This window comes from Zalophus californianus, chromosome 11, assembly GCF_009762305.2.
Source record: "Zalophus californianus isolate mZalCal1 chromosome 11, mZalCal1.pri.v2, whole genome shotgun sequence".
Taxonomy (NCBI): Eukaryota; Metazoa; Chordata; class Mammalia; order Carnivora; family Otariidae; genus Zalophus; species Zalophus californianus.
The window spans coordinates 56976170-56990208 of NC_045605.1; the positions used below are offsets into that span (position 1 = coordinate 56976170).

The following is a 14039-nucleotide window of genomic DNA, read 5'->3' on the forward strand; positions in this document are numbered from 1 at the left end:
ATGCAGCTAATTCTGCACTCAGGACACAAAATAAAGGTGCCCAGGACAGATTAGGAGCTCAGTAAATATTGTTGAACAAATAAATTAATGAATATAGAATGGTAAAAGAGAATTCAACTGAGCAGATAGTTCCAACAGGCAAAGTCAGATAAAGATGATCCATCCATGGATTTCAGTCAGACTTCTCATTAAAATAAAGTATACACCACTGGCATAAAGTGCTGAGCTCTTGAGAGCTGTTAATGATGCTCTTCTCATTGTCAGCAAAGTCTAGGGACAAATTCTACCCTCCCCCATATATGTCCTAAGAAATGCCAGGGAGTTGATCTCTGAGGGATGGTGGGTGCAGTTCCCATAAGAGTACCATCTTGAAAGAAATTACCCTAGGAGACCTGCCTGAAAGGAAAGGGCTGAGGGTTTAGTGGGTCATGGCTCAGCACCGAGAAGGCCTTGCATGGAGATGCCATAGGAGACACCAGTGTGGACCAGGTTTAACAGGTGAGTAGGGCTAGGGAAACAGTGCCCCAAGACAGGCAGAGAATGCTGGGGTGGGGAAACAGGACAGAGTGGCCAGGACCTATAAACCAGGACCAGGGATCAGGAAGACAGATTGGGTGCACAAGATGATGGCAACCAAGATCCAGACTGGCTGTGCATACACGGGCTGTGGGATCTTAGACCACATATCCTGGCAGATCTGGACAAGTTGCACCTCTGGGTGGGATTCACATCATCTTGGCCAAGCCTTTCCCCCAGCAAAGCAAGGCTTTGTCACCGGCAGACACACTAGCAAGCTCTGAGCCTTGTGGCCAGGCTCGCATGTAAGCGTTGTCTAAGCTAAGCATTATGTCTCTCCATAAGGATCACAACAACTCAGGAGGTCACCGATGACAGAAATGAGCCCCAGGAGGGGGAAGTGACTTGCCCAAGGTCACACCGCTGAAAGTAGGAGCTGGGATTGGAATCAGGGCCTTTCTGACACACAAGCCACACACTTGACCACTAAGGTCCACATGACAAGATGAAGGGAGAGAATGTGGCTGGCAGCAGGGGCTCCCTAGGCCAGATAGCCCTCACCCTCTCCCTTTGGGTGTGGACCATTGTGACATCCGATCTGTCAACCACAGAGGGGACCCTCAGAAAAGAGCTCATTGAATTGGACACCCCCCAGAGATCTTTTCTTCCAAAGCCCTCACTGCCCAGATGAGAAAACCAAGGCTCAGGGACCCAAAGTCACAGCTGGCGAGTGGCAGAGCTGGTCCAGGAGCCAGCACTCTTGGTTGCCAGGCGGGGCTCAGGCCTTCGCAGGAGCCTGGCTCCAGAACACCTTCTGCTCTCCCCCTCACCGGCCGTGGCCTTGGACGGACCCTCAGATTCTCGCTGGCTGAAGGGCATAAGCACTCCCTGGCAGGCTTGGATGATGAGAGGGGGTGATAGATGTGAAGTAAGGCTTCAGGTTGTACATTCAGGGACCAGTTCTTCTGTCTGGCTGTGTAACTGGCTGGTGGACAATCCAGACAGGGAGCACCCTTGCCGGTTATGGTGGCACGTTCTGTGCCCTGGGAAACAGCACCCTTCGGGCCCGAAGCACAGGACTGCATCGTTCACATGTACTAGGTAATTCAGAGTAAAACAAGAACCCTAACCTGTAAATTAAGTGTAAGAAGATCCAGCCAAACTCGGATATTTCCTAGGATGGGACAGTTGGACGATGCTTTGAAATACCAAATGCGAAATTCTTTCAGAAATTTTTTCTGGTGCCCCTGCTTCACTGGTCAGCCAGCACATTGTGTGGTTGACTGTTGGATGGTCCATCACCATGTGCACCTGTCCACGCAGGTGGACCCTTGGCCTTGACCCTTTGTGTTTCTGCCTCTCAGATGCCTCACTCTGCCTCACCTGGGACTGTCAGCCACATTGGCCTCTCTGAGGGCAGAAATGCCCTTGGTAGCACAGTTTGCATCCCCTCAGGTGTGAGAACATCCCAGTGGCCCAACATCTCAGGATGGGGTTCAGATACTAAGGGATAAGTCTCTCAATTTGGGACAGAGAACTTTCATTCTTTGGCTAGGTCCTTGGGTCTGACTTCTGGAACATTTCAAAGGAATTTTTGAATTGGCAGATACCACATCTTGTTTCAGTACTCACCAGATAGAGACTCAGATAAAAATGTGAAATATAGATTTGTCTGATGTTATCAACGAAAATAAAAACCAGAAAGGGAAATAGAAAACCTTGGTCCTAGTATTTTCTCCTGAAGTTTTCCCCTGGAAACTTGAACTTCTGGATCCTCTAGGAAACATAGCATAGAAGAAAGAGCCCTGTTTTGAGAAACAAAGACCTGAGTTCTAGTGGGGGCTCTTGCCTGTGGCACCTGGGAAAGCCCCTACCCTTTCTTTCTTTTCTTTTCTTTCTTTCTCTCTCTTTTTTTAAAAGATTTATTTATTTATTTGAGAGAGACAGAGAGAGGGGAGGGAGGGGAAGAGGGAGAGAATCTTCAAGCAGATTCCTTCCTGAGCTTGGAGCCCAACACGGGGCTCAATCCCACGACCCTGAGATCACCACCAAGGGTCAGACACTTAATCGACTGAGTCGCTCAGGTGCCCCAAGCCTCTATGCTCACTGTCTCTCTGGCTTTTGGGGAGAAAGTTGTAGGACTTGAAAATAAGAACTTTTTTCCAGTTTTTACATTGCTGGTCTTCCACATAAGAGGTGTTGTGAGAAGAGAGAGAAATTGGAGGTGACTCCAGGAAAATCATGGAGTCACCAGGATCAATGAGACAGGAATACCAGTATCAACATGGATTTCTCGGGGCCCTTCATCCAAGGGACAAATCCAAAATGGAGGGTGAATCAGTATTTTCCTCAGCTCAAACCCCCCCAGATCTGTGGGTTGAAAACCCAGAATCCCTTCTGGTTCCTCTGGGAGGGGTTCTTTCACCTTTGAGCAGCTACTGTGAGCGAGTTTCTCTCTATGGTCAACGCCTCCCAGGTCACATGACAAGTTCTGCCCGCTGGGTGGGGGGCATGCAATGGGTAAACAGGAGCGTCTGCTGAGCTGTGGCAGCCAGTAGGAAGCTACGCCCGATGGAGTCACACAGATACTGTCTTGGATTCTTTGTTGCTGCCAATTGTGGGAGAATCCACTATCAGTTCTGACTCCAGTCAGGAATGATTCTTCCCATCAAGAGCATTTTCAGTGTCACTCCTTTCACTGTAACCTAACAAAGAGCTCCACACCCAGAGACAGGATCTGGAGTCCTCAGCTTAGGTGGAGACAGGCAGAACCAGTGTACCAGGCGGACAGGAGAGAAAGGAGCCATTCCCTAGTTAATAATTATGGTGGGAAGACAGTATGTTGCTATAAACCTTGGAGAAATCAGCCCTCCCTAGCAACTTGGTGACGAGGGTATCACTTTTCTAAAAACTTAAAGCAAATGCCAAAAAGGAAAGGAGCTTAGGGGCATGGTTTAAGAGATCTGATATCCCTAGAAAGGATTATATGGGACATGGGAAAGAGGAACAGCAGAATTCTTCCATAACACTTAACACAACAGTAATTAAATAATTGTGATTCATTGCTTAATGTCTCTTTCTTCCACTAGAATGAGCTCCATGAAGTTAGGGACTGTCTCTGTCTTGTTCAACTGTCTACTATATACCCAGCATAGAACATATGGTTGCATATTGTAGATACTTTTTCCATACTTGATTATAAAAGAAAAGAGGGTTACCTTAATTATACAGTGACCATCACATAATTATCATTGCAGAATCACTGATTATTCTGATTTCCAGATGTGCTTGGCTCCCAGATGTTTCCACTACCTACTTCCTGGGCATCCATATTAACCCACCATGGAGACCATAGCCTGTAATGGATCAGAGGACTCCTCAACCATCTTCTACCTGGTGGGCATTCCTTCTCTGCCCAAATCCCTCTTTCTTCCTATCTTCTTTGTCTTTCTCCTCCTCTACCTGCTCATCCTGCTGGGAAACGCCCTGATGCTGGTGGCTGTGGTTGCAGATCCCAGCCTCCACAAGCGCATGTACTTCTCCCTGATCAGTCTCTCGGCCCTGGACATCCTCTTCACCTGACCACCGTCCCCAAGATGCTGTCCCTCCTCTTGCTTGGGGACCGCTTCCTCCGCTTCCCCGCCTGCTTCCTGCAGAGGGACCACTTCCACAGCTTCTCCTGCTCAGAAGCCTTCGTCCTGGTGGCCGTGGCCTATGACCGCTGTGTGGCTATCTGCCGCCCCCTGCACTACCCTGTCCTCATGACCTCGCGCACCAGTGCCGCCCTGGCAGCCTGTGCCTGGCTCCCTGCCCTCCTCCTGCCCATCCCCGCAGTGGTGCAGACTTCCCACTTGGCCTTTGACAACACTGCTCACATCTCTCACTGCTTCTGTGACCACTTGGCTGGGGTCCAGGCCTCCTGCTCTGATACCACGCCCCAGACCTTCATGGGCTTCTGCATCGCCATGGTGGTATCCTTCCTGCCCCTTCTCCTGGTGCTTCTCTCCTATGCCCACATCCTGGCTGCAGTGCTTCGCAGCAGCTCCCAAGAAGGACGCTCAAAAACCTTCTCCACCTGCGGCTCCCACCTCCTGGTGGTTGGCACCTACTACTCATCCATTGCCACAGCCTATGTGGCCTACAGGGCTGACCTGCCCCTCGACTTTCACATCATGGGCAATGTGGTGTATGCTGTCCTCACCCCTGTCCTCAACCCTCTCATCTACACGCCGAGGAGCAAGGATGTCAAAGCAGCCATCACCAGAATGGCATGTCTTTAGGACCCAAAGAATGCTGGGGAACCCTGACTCACAGGTGTAACTTGATCTACTCACAAATGCCAGTAACAATAGAAGGAAAAGTAGACAGTTCAGATAGCCAGATAGAACAATAAATCTCAAAATACAGTCCTAGGTGTTTCTCCTCCATTGTAATAAAATAGTGACATTCTTTCCTTAATTCACAGTTAAAACATAAAGGATTTTTCTATTCAATTTTTAAGTTGTAAATCCCAAATCTCACAAGACTGTGAAGATAACTGTGATCACAGTTCCATTAGTTGAAAGAATTTTGAATCTCAGAGACTTCAAGTATTTGACAAGCAAGAAATTCAGTCTTTCCCCTTATGTCTCTTCTTCCCGTATTTCTAGATGTCCCCAGGATTGCCGACAGATGGTGTGAATCAGCCTTGCCCTTTTCTGCTGTGGTAGCAACTCAGAAGTCCCCTTCAAGGAAAAAGTCTGACACTGCTACCCTCTCAACCCTTGTTGCCTAAAAACTCACTGCCATGACAAATATTGTAACACCAGTCACACGGGAAATTTACCTCTGGTATCTAGACACTCCTGTCATAAAAGTCGAGCATGCTCTTCTTCTAGCTTCTGCTTAGCAAGGGGGGTTCTTTCCCAAACCTGTGTGGGCATCGAAGCCTTACAGTTCTTTTATTTCTCAGCCATTCCACAACAATGGGGAGCCAAGTAGAGAAGTTTCCCCGTATGGTTAATAGGCTGTGTCCACAACCTCTACTCTTTCTCGAAAGACGGTCCCATGTATTCCTCTTTCTGGCCTCAGCAGCCTGGCCAGGCTCCTTATTTCCTTCCCATACCGCCCCCCCCATGCCAGATTTTCTCTCGAAGACCTGCCTGACTTGTCCAGCTGGGGACATACACACCATACAGTGAAAGTGTCTGGGGGACCCAGGTGACAGATGTCTTTACCTCTGTCTCATCACAGATATTTGCATCCCAATTTCCAGGGTTCAAGTTTTTGCCACTCGTGATGCTAACTTTAACCGTTTTTCTGTTATATAAAACCCAAGGTAGCTGGGAATTCAACTGGTGATGCAGTTCAGCCAAGGGTATGATTTGTTCTCGGATTCCGTGTTTCAAAGTCTTGCCCATCGTATTATGGTCAGAAAGGGTTTCCTGAAACAGAATGATAGCAAGGCTCTCAGTCTCCTTGTTGACTGGCCCTGAGCGACTGGAATCGTGACTCATGTTCTTCTATTTAAATGGTATGCAATCTGCAGCACTTGCCTTCGTCCTGGAAATCGGTGTCTAGACCTCTATGGGACCACAATCCTCAAGGTCTAAAGAAGACAACTTAATAAGTTGCCTTGCCTCTGAGTTCCATAAGCTATTAGAATTTAACCTGGGAACGTGCGAGGGAATTTATTTATTTATTTATTTATTTATTTATTTATTTATTTATTGTTCTTTACTCCACTACCACCCAATAAACAACTCCACGAGTATCACCATGTTACTACTGAAGTTCTGTCTTGTGCAACTTCTCTTCTGGTACCAGTTTCAGTTTCAGTTCAGGGCTGTGGTTTCCTGTGTGCCTGGCAGAGTCTCATGACATCTTTTCATCTTTAGTTCCTCTTCTAGAAGGAACATTGACTGAATCACAGCGGATTGCGGTGCTGCGGAATCCCAGGCTGGTTCCACCCCACTCACTGTGTCCCTGTGGCCCCTCCTAAACATTTTTCAGGAGCAGACATGAAATAATAGCAGCAACAACAATAACAATAATGTTTCCCGCCTGCAGCCTCACTTGCCACGACGCGCAGTGTCTGTGTACTCCCAATTAAAACAATAATTTCAACTTTTGTGCATCATAGGACACTACCAAGCCAATCCCCAGAATGGGAGAAAATATTTGCAAAGCATACACCTGACAAGGGATTAGTATCCAGAATATATAAAGAACTCCTACAACTTAACAACCAAAAAATTAACAACACAATTCAAAGGTGGGCAAAGGAATTAAATAGACATTTCTTCAAGAAGATATACAAATAGCAAATAAGCACATGGAAAGACACTCAACTAGTTATCAGGGAAATGCAAATCAAAACCAAAATGAGAAACCACTTCGCACAAATTAGGATGGGTGTTGGTAAGAAACACGCACACACGGAAAATAGCAAGTGTTGGTGGGGATGTGGAAAAACTGGAACATTTTTGCATTGCTGTTGGCTCCTGAATGCAAACTTCGCCTAGAGTCTGGTCCCTAGTGAGGGCTCAGTGTAGGACAATGCTACCCAGGGGACGGTGATTTCTGTGATGATGATAATGCACCTCACACAGTGCAACACTGAAGTCCTGTTCTTAGAGGATGAAAACTGTTCTGTGGTTATCTTTGCACTTGTACTTTTCCTGTAAGTGGACAGGGTGCCCCTGAGACCTGCTCTCCCCGAGAGGGGAGAGGGACCAGCCCAGCACAGGACGGATGGGCCTGCCTCGAGCACATACACACATACTTACCTTTCTTCTTCCAAGCTTTCAGATGCCCTAATTGGCCTCTAGAGGGGAAACAGATCTCACTGAAGGGCCCTAATTAATCCCTAGGAATTCGGTTCCCCACATTCTCCTCTTGCTCCACTCCAACTCCCCAGTTACTTGTTTCAGACAGGAAAGGAACTTTGCAGACTCCCTGAGGAAGGAGAGGCCCTAGGAGGGGATCCCATGTGTGGTCTGTGCTGACTATCATAATGAGGCCCCAGGAGACCCTGCCTCATCAAAGCAGACCCTGAACTTGGAAGGTGAATGTTCAGGCGTCTTCCCAGGCCCTATTCTGGCTGCACATCCACACCCACTGTGCCCCATGTCATAGGCATTAGCGTTCTCACCTGGCTCCCCACGGGCATGTCTGTTCATACAGCTCTTTCTGTCCCATGGTTCTGGAGGCAGGGTCTGTGTCTTTGCCCTGACAGGTTGTCACTGCTGGAGGTCATGCCCTCACGAGATCTAGCTCCATCACATACTCCTACTCATCCTTCAAGGCCCAGAGCAAATGCTCCTCAGTGAAGTCTTAGCCCAGGGCCGGAGAGGCCACTTCACCCTCCGTGGGGCACCCATGGTTCGTGGCTCCTGGCAGAGCGCTTAGTGCTGAGGGCCTGGAGCAGAGCTGGTTGTGTGCGTATCTTCTGGCCACGACCCCAGATCCATAAGCGAGTAGAAGCTGCAACCGAAGCAGAGGAGGCCACAGTCTTAGTTCTGCTCTATTTTCATCTTTACTCCAAAGTGGATGATGCTTTCTGCCTTGTGTTTATAGACGTAACTTAAAAATGGCTTCTGCAGTCAAAGAAAATTAGGAAACAAGACCTAAAGATATCCTCATGTGCAGGACTCCTCAGAGCCTTTACTAGGTTTGTATCCACTGGGAATCTCTGAGAAGGTTATGAGGATGCAGCAGTTCCTAGACTTTCTCACTACAGATCTTTTTGACTCCTGAGCATCTTACAGTGCCAGTATACTGTTGAATCACTCTGGAAAATTCTGACGTAGATCACAGTTCACAGGTACTCAGTCCCGTTGGAGGAAAATCATTTTAAAGCTTCACCTTATATCATATTCCAAAATAAACCCTAGGTGTGTTAAAGAATGATTGCAAGAATGAAACTATAAAAATGAAAGGAAATGTAGGCAGGTGACTGCGCATTCCCAGAGCCTGCGCTGAGCCTGGCCCACAGTGTTCTGTGATGATCTGCGGAATGAACACGGGGTCTGTGGTGTCACTGACAGACATGCTATGGAGGTAACATGTGACTGGGTGTCTTAAATAGGCTGCTCAGCTGCTAGATTGATGAGGGTCCATTTTGGCCATATTCCTCCTATGTAATTACATCGAGGAAACTAATAACCTCACACTTGGAAAAGCTCCCTTATGGCGCCACTTAATGTGACCATCACATTGAGCCCGCCCACATAAAACAGCCTTTCATCCGAAGCAGAGACTTCAGCCCTGAGACAATGTTCCCTGAAATACGGAGAGGGACCTGGGGAGACTCTCCCCGCCCTTCCCCTAGTAGGGGTCAGCTTTCTGATCAGGACTCATTCCTTTGAAGGGCCCTGTGGGTCCGAGCCACATACTTGTGCATCCTAGTTAAGGCCTGGCCACCGTCACCCCTGGGCACCTAGGATCCTGAACACCACAGGCCCTCTTGCCAACTCTACCTCTCTGGCATCCTCCCGTCCATCTCCACCCATCACCGCTGCAATGATTTAGCCTCATCTTCTCTCCCCTCAAGGGTCCCTGTCTCCCATCTCCAGGCCTGTGAGCCACAAGGGCAAGGACCTAGTGTCCCTGACACCAGCCGAGGAGCTCGTTACACTGAATGGGTGGCTACCGCTGGTAGGGAGAAGTCTTGATCAGAGATGGAAATGATGTTGGGACAGCCAGGGAGGAAACTGGGCTCCTTCCAGTGTCCAGGTGTTCACCAACCTCATGCCCCAGAGTGGGAATGTGGTATGCTGGGTGGGCTCCTGGGGTCTTGGATTCTGGTGAATTCTAGGCCTGGTCCTAACATTCTGGGGCAACTGGGAAAATCCTACCCTACCCTGTGCCTTGGTCATCTAAAGCATTGAGACCTGCAACCCCTGATGTGACAGAACCAGCAGGGGGCCTGGTGAGGTTGGGAACTCGGTCAGTGAAGTCTCCCCTGATCCCCGAGTCTCTCCTGCTGAGCTCACCCTGACCACTAGAGGAGAGGTAGGTGGCCAGGATGTCCCTTTTGCCCAATCCCCTTTCTCTGTCTCGCCTGCAGTTCTGCTCAAGCCCAGTGTCCCCACCCCACACAGCAGGCACTGGAGGATCCCCAGCCCTGGCTCTACACTGACTTGCTATGTGGCCACTGCCCCTCTCTGGGCCTCCGTTTCTCCATCCGTACAATGGGGGACTGGAGGAGGTCACTTCTGGGCCCCCTGTGGCTCAGACACCGCTGGTCATCAGCAGCAGGAGGGAGAAGAGGCAGCATTATTCATACCTGAGGCTGTGGGGGTTCCGTGGGACCTATCCCCTGTGGGGCTCAGAACTCCAGAAGCTTCTCGAGAGGCTGCAGCAGGGACCAGTTTGGGAAGACCCTGTGTCAGAGCTGAAGAGAGAGCAGGGGGGAGGTCTGGGAGAAGAATTTGAGCAGAGGCACCGAAGAGGCAAGGGAGGAGGCCGGCCTGAAGGGTGCAGAGAGGTGGGGCACAGGCGGACCAGACCAGGCCAGGTCATGCTGGACCTTAAGTGTCAAGGAAGCTGAAGTAGGGTTTGGCACAGGGTCCGATTCGGGCTTTAGGAGGGTCACGTGACCGGATTGTGGAGAAGGGTGGGCAGAGGCTGGGACATCAGCCAGGACGCTTCTGCGTTGGTCCAGGAGAAAAAGGTAAGTACTGAGGTGAGGCAGTAGCCGTTATTGGAGGTGGGGAGGGGAGGATTGGGGACACTTAGAGGGAGAGACGACAGGACTTAGTTACTGACCGGCCCTGGACTCGGAGACCTTAATTACCTCATAGATCATGTACCGAAATCTTACAGACTGGGAAAATGAGACCGGAAGTGGGTCAGAGCCCTGCTGAAAGTCACCTAACGAGATGGTGGTGAGACTGGTCCCAGGCCTCCTGGCCCCCCGCCCCAAACCCTTTCCCCACAATGGCACAAAAAACAGAGGTAGAGCCTTGAATGCCACGCCTGAGAATTTGGATCATTCCCATGAGCAAATGGGAGCCAAAGCAGATTCTTACTGTTTGGCAACATTTCCTGTTTCATTGCTCTCCCCAACAGGGAGCCTTCCAGTGCTGTTGCTAAAATGCGTGACCCGGCTGCTTGCAGGCCACCCCAACCCCCTGAGTCTTCACACAGAAGACAGAAGCATCCTCTCGTCTTTACTAGGAGAAGGCACAAAGCTCAGGAGGTTAAGAGATTCACCTAAAAGCCACAAAGCAAGTTAGTAGCCTGGATTTCCCCCAAATCCCAGGGCAGCTCTCCTATCCCCTGGTAATGAAACGCAGAAGGCTGAAATGATGGGCCTGGAGAAGGAAGAGTCTGACCCAAGGTCATCACAAGTAGGTGGCAGAAGCAGGACCTTGAGCCCAGGGGAGACCCCCAGGGCCGGGGCAGCAGCTAGCTGCCTCCCCTTCTCTGTCCTCCCCTCCACTGTGGCAGGACGTGCATCCCGACGCCCTCCCTCAGCCGGCACTGTGCCCCCATCTGTCTTGCCGGGGGCCAGTGCTGGGACATCTCCAGGCTGCCTTCAATTATGAGCCAATAAATAGGAGATGTGCTCCACGAGGAGCTGCCTCTTGGGCCTCCAGGCACCCCCCCGCCGCACCCCCACACCTCTGCACCAAGGAAGATTGGATTTTGTGCTGTTCATTTTTTATCTCTCCTCCGTGTCAGATGGGGAGATACAGGATGTGGGCAGTAGATAATTTTATCCTTTCCCCACTCACCGAGTGCAGCACTGAGATGGGGTGTGTGATGTCCTCAGGTCGACTGCTGCCATCACAGGGGGAAGTCCCCCACCCAGGCCACCAGCTCTGGGCTCCTGCTCTCTGCTGGGGCAGAGTGACCAGTGTGGTGGAAAGAGTCCCAGGCAGGGAGACAAGGGACCAGGGTTCAAACCTGGGCAAGCCTCTGAAGACATTCTGTGAGGCCCTTCTTTATGCCAAGCCCTGTGCAGGCAAGCAGGGACCACCAAGCAGCATCAGACCTGACCCCTGCCCTCCAGTCAACTCCAAGTACACAGACACCCACGTGGAGGAGTAGCAGGCGTTGGCTCTGGACATGAGGGGGAGGATGTATCAGGCAGGGAATGAGGGAAAGGAGGGGAAGGAGACATTCCTTCTGCCAGGCAGAGGCAGAGGGAACTGTGAGTGAGCAATGTGTGCTTGGAGACCTGTGAGTTGTGGCTAGGACACAGTTCAGACAGAATGGGGGAGAGAAGAGTTTTAAGCAGGTTAACTGTCATGATCAGATCTGCATTTTATTTTACTTTATTTATTTTAAAAGACTTTTTTTATTTGACAGGGAGAGAGAGAGAGCACAAGCAGGGGGAGGGGTAGCGGGAGAGGGAGACCGGGATCATGACCTGAGCCAAAGGCAGACGCTTAACCAACTGAGCCACCCAGGCACCTGAAGATCTGAATTTTAGAAAAATCTCTCCACCCCTACCGCTGGAAAAGCAGATTTGGGGGTGGTGATGGAGAACAAAGGCAGAGAGTTCTGCGAGGAGGCTGATGCCATCAGTGGTCCACAAAGGAGAAGATGAAGCCCTAGATTAGAGCAATAACGTGAATGCAGAAATAATAATAATCTTTACCATCATTAGGACGAATACTACCAGTAAGTGTCATGACGGGACGGGCATGGGGTAAGTATTTACATCAGTGTTTCTAATCCTCAAAACAAGTCTTCGAAGTAGGTTATTACCCGCATTTTGTATATTAGGAAATTAAGCCTTGGGTAAGTTAAGAGAGTTGTCCCAAGTCACATAGTCAGTAAGTACCAGAGGCAGGATTTCAACCCAGGTCTGTCCAACCCTAAAGCCCACACTCTTTCAACTGTGTTCTACAGTTTCCAGAGAGTCTATGAGGGCGGAGGATCCATGTGATTTCTGTGGTGGCTTGGATATGGAAAGCAAAAGACAGGGGACTCACGGAGACTGTGCGTGTTTCTGGCCGGGGGTGGGGGGGTGGGGGGTGGGGAGAGAGAGCAGAGGAGGAGGGGTAGGTTTGGGAGCAGCCGATGGGCTTGGTCTTGGCCAGGGGATTAGAGGGCAGTTCAGTATGTGGGTGTGGAGCCCAGACCTAGCGTGGAGACAGAGATTCAGGAATGGCTGACCAAAGGGTAACCACAGCTCTGAGAGTGGATTAGGTCATTGGAGGGAATGTATACAGCAAATGGAAGATCAAGGCTGGAGCTTAGAATTCCAGTCCTTAGAGAGTGAGCAGCAGGAAGAGAGATAAGGAATCAGAGTGGTACAATGTGATGTTGGCCCATGAGGAATGGAATTGCTTCCTGAACATCAAGGAGCAAGCAGGCCCTGAGGCTGAGGGTCCTGCAGGGAGCAGGGCGGCAGGGGAGCTCCATGGAGCAGTCGTTGGGAACCTTGGCAATGGAGTCTTCCTGGGCCCACTGTTACCGAGCAGTTGGAGGGGTCTGTACACACCCTACCCATGACCCTGAATTCTCTCTCTGCATTGGGCCCAGGGTCATCTTTCAGGGCTGGCACACAAATGACTCCTGCCCAACTCTCCCAGAAACCCTGAGCCCAGTGAGGCAAGTAGAGCATTAGGAAGGGAGACAGAGGACAGATGTGAAGGAAAGAACAAAGATTATAGGAGGAAGAGAGAAAGGCTGAGAAATGCCTAAAGGCCAGTAGGGAGGTATGGTGACTGCAAAACCACCAAGAAGAACAGGAGACTTATTTTGATGCTGTTTTCCAATAACTGTAGTTGCCAAGAAGGAAGCCACAGTCCGCATGGCCGAATGTTAACTGGGCGAGGAAGCGGAAGAAGGCTGTGTCCACAGTGAAACGGGACAGCGCCAGGATGGGTCTGCCGCCTCTGCACTCGGAAGCTGGGTTGGCTGAGATGTTAGCACATGGGCGCAGAGAGGTGTTCAGAACTCCGGTGGGATGGAGAAGACTTGGCTCAAGCCTCACTGCCAGTCAGGTTTTACCAAAGGACTCAGCGCTCTTGCCTTTGATCCTCTTTTTAATCTTGATTGCGTTTGCTGCAGAACTGCTAGATCTGTAACATGTTTTACAACTTACGTAGCTGATCCCGTGTTTGGTTGATGGGTTCTTTTCAGCTGTGGATGGGCATGCAGTTTTTCCTCTGGAAACGGGAAGGCACCGTCTCCATCTGCTTAGGGCAGAGTGGGAGGAGTGGAAGTCAGTTTGGAAGAGGGGTGAGGAAGCGTGGACAACACGTGGAGAAACTCTCTCCGGAACCTGGGCTGTGAGGGGAGGAAAGGAAGAGAAGTAGCTGCAGGGGCACATGGGTGGCTCAGGCGTTGAGCGTCTGCCTTCGGCTCAGGTCATGATCCCGGGGTCCTGGGATGGAGCCCCGCATCGGGCTCTCTGCTCCGCGGGAAGCCTGCTTCTCCCTCTCCCACTCCCCCTGCTTGTGTTCCTTCTCTCGCTATCTATCTATCTCTCGCTCTGTCAAATAAATAAATAAAATCTTAAAAAGAAAAGAGAGAGAGAGAAGTAGCTGCAGAGTAACCTGGGATGGAGGACCTTGTGTCGG

The 14039-nt window shown here is 50.3% G+C and overlaps 1 pseudogene; it reads left to right on the forward strand.

Annotated features, from left to right (window-relative positions):
• Positions 1-3858: 3858 nt before the first annotated feature.
• On the forward strand, positions 3859-4823 carry LOC113915336 (annotated as a pseudogene).
• Positions 4824-14039: the final 9216 nt, after the last annotated feature.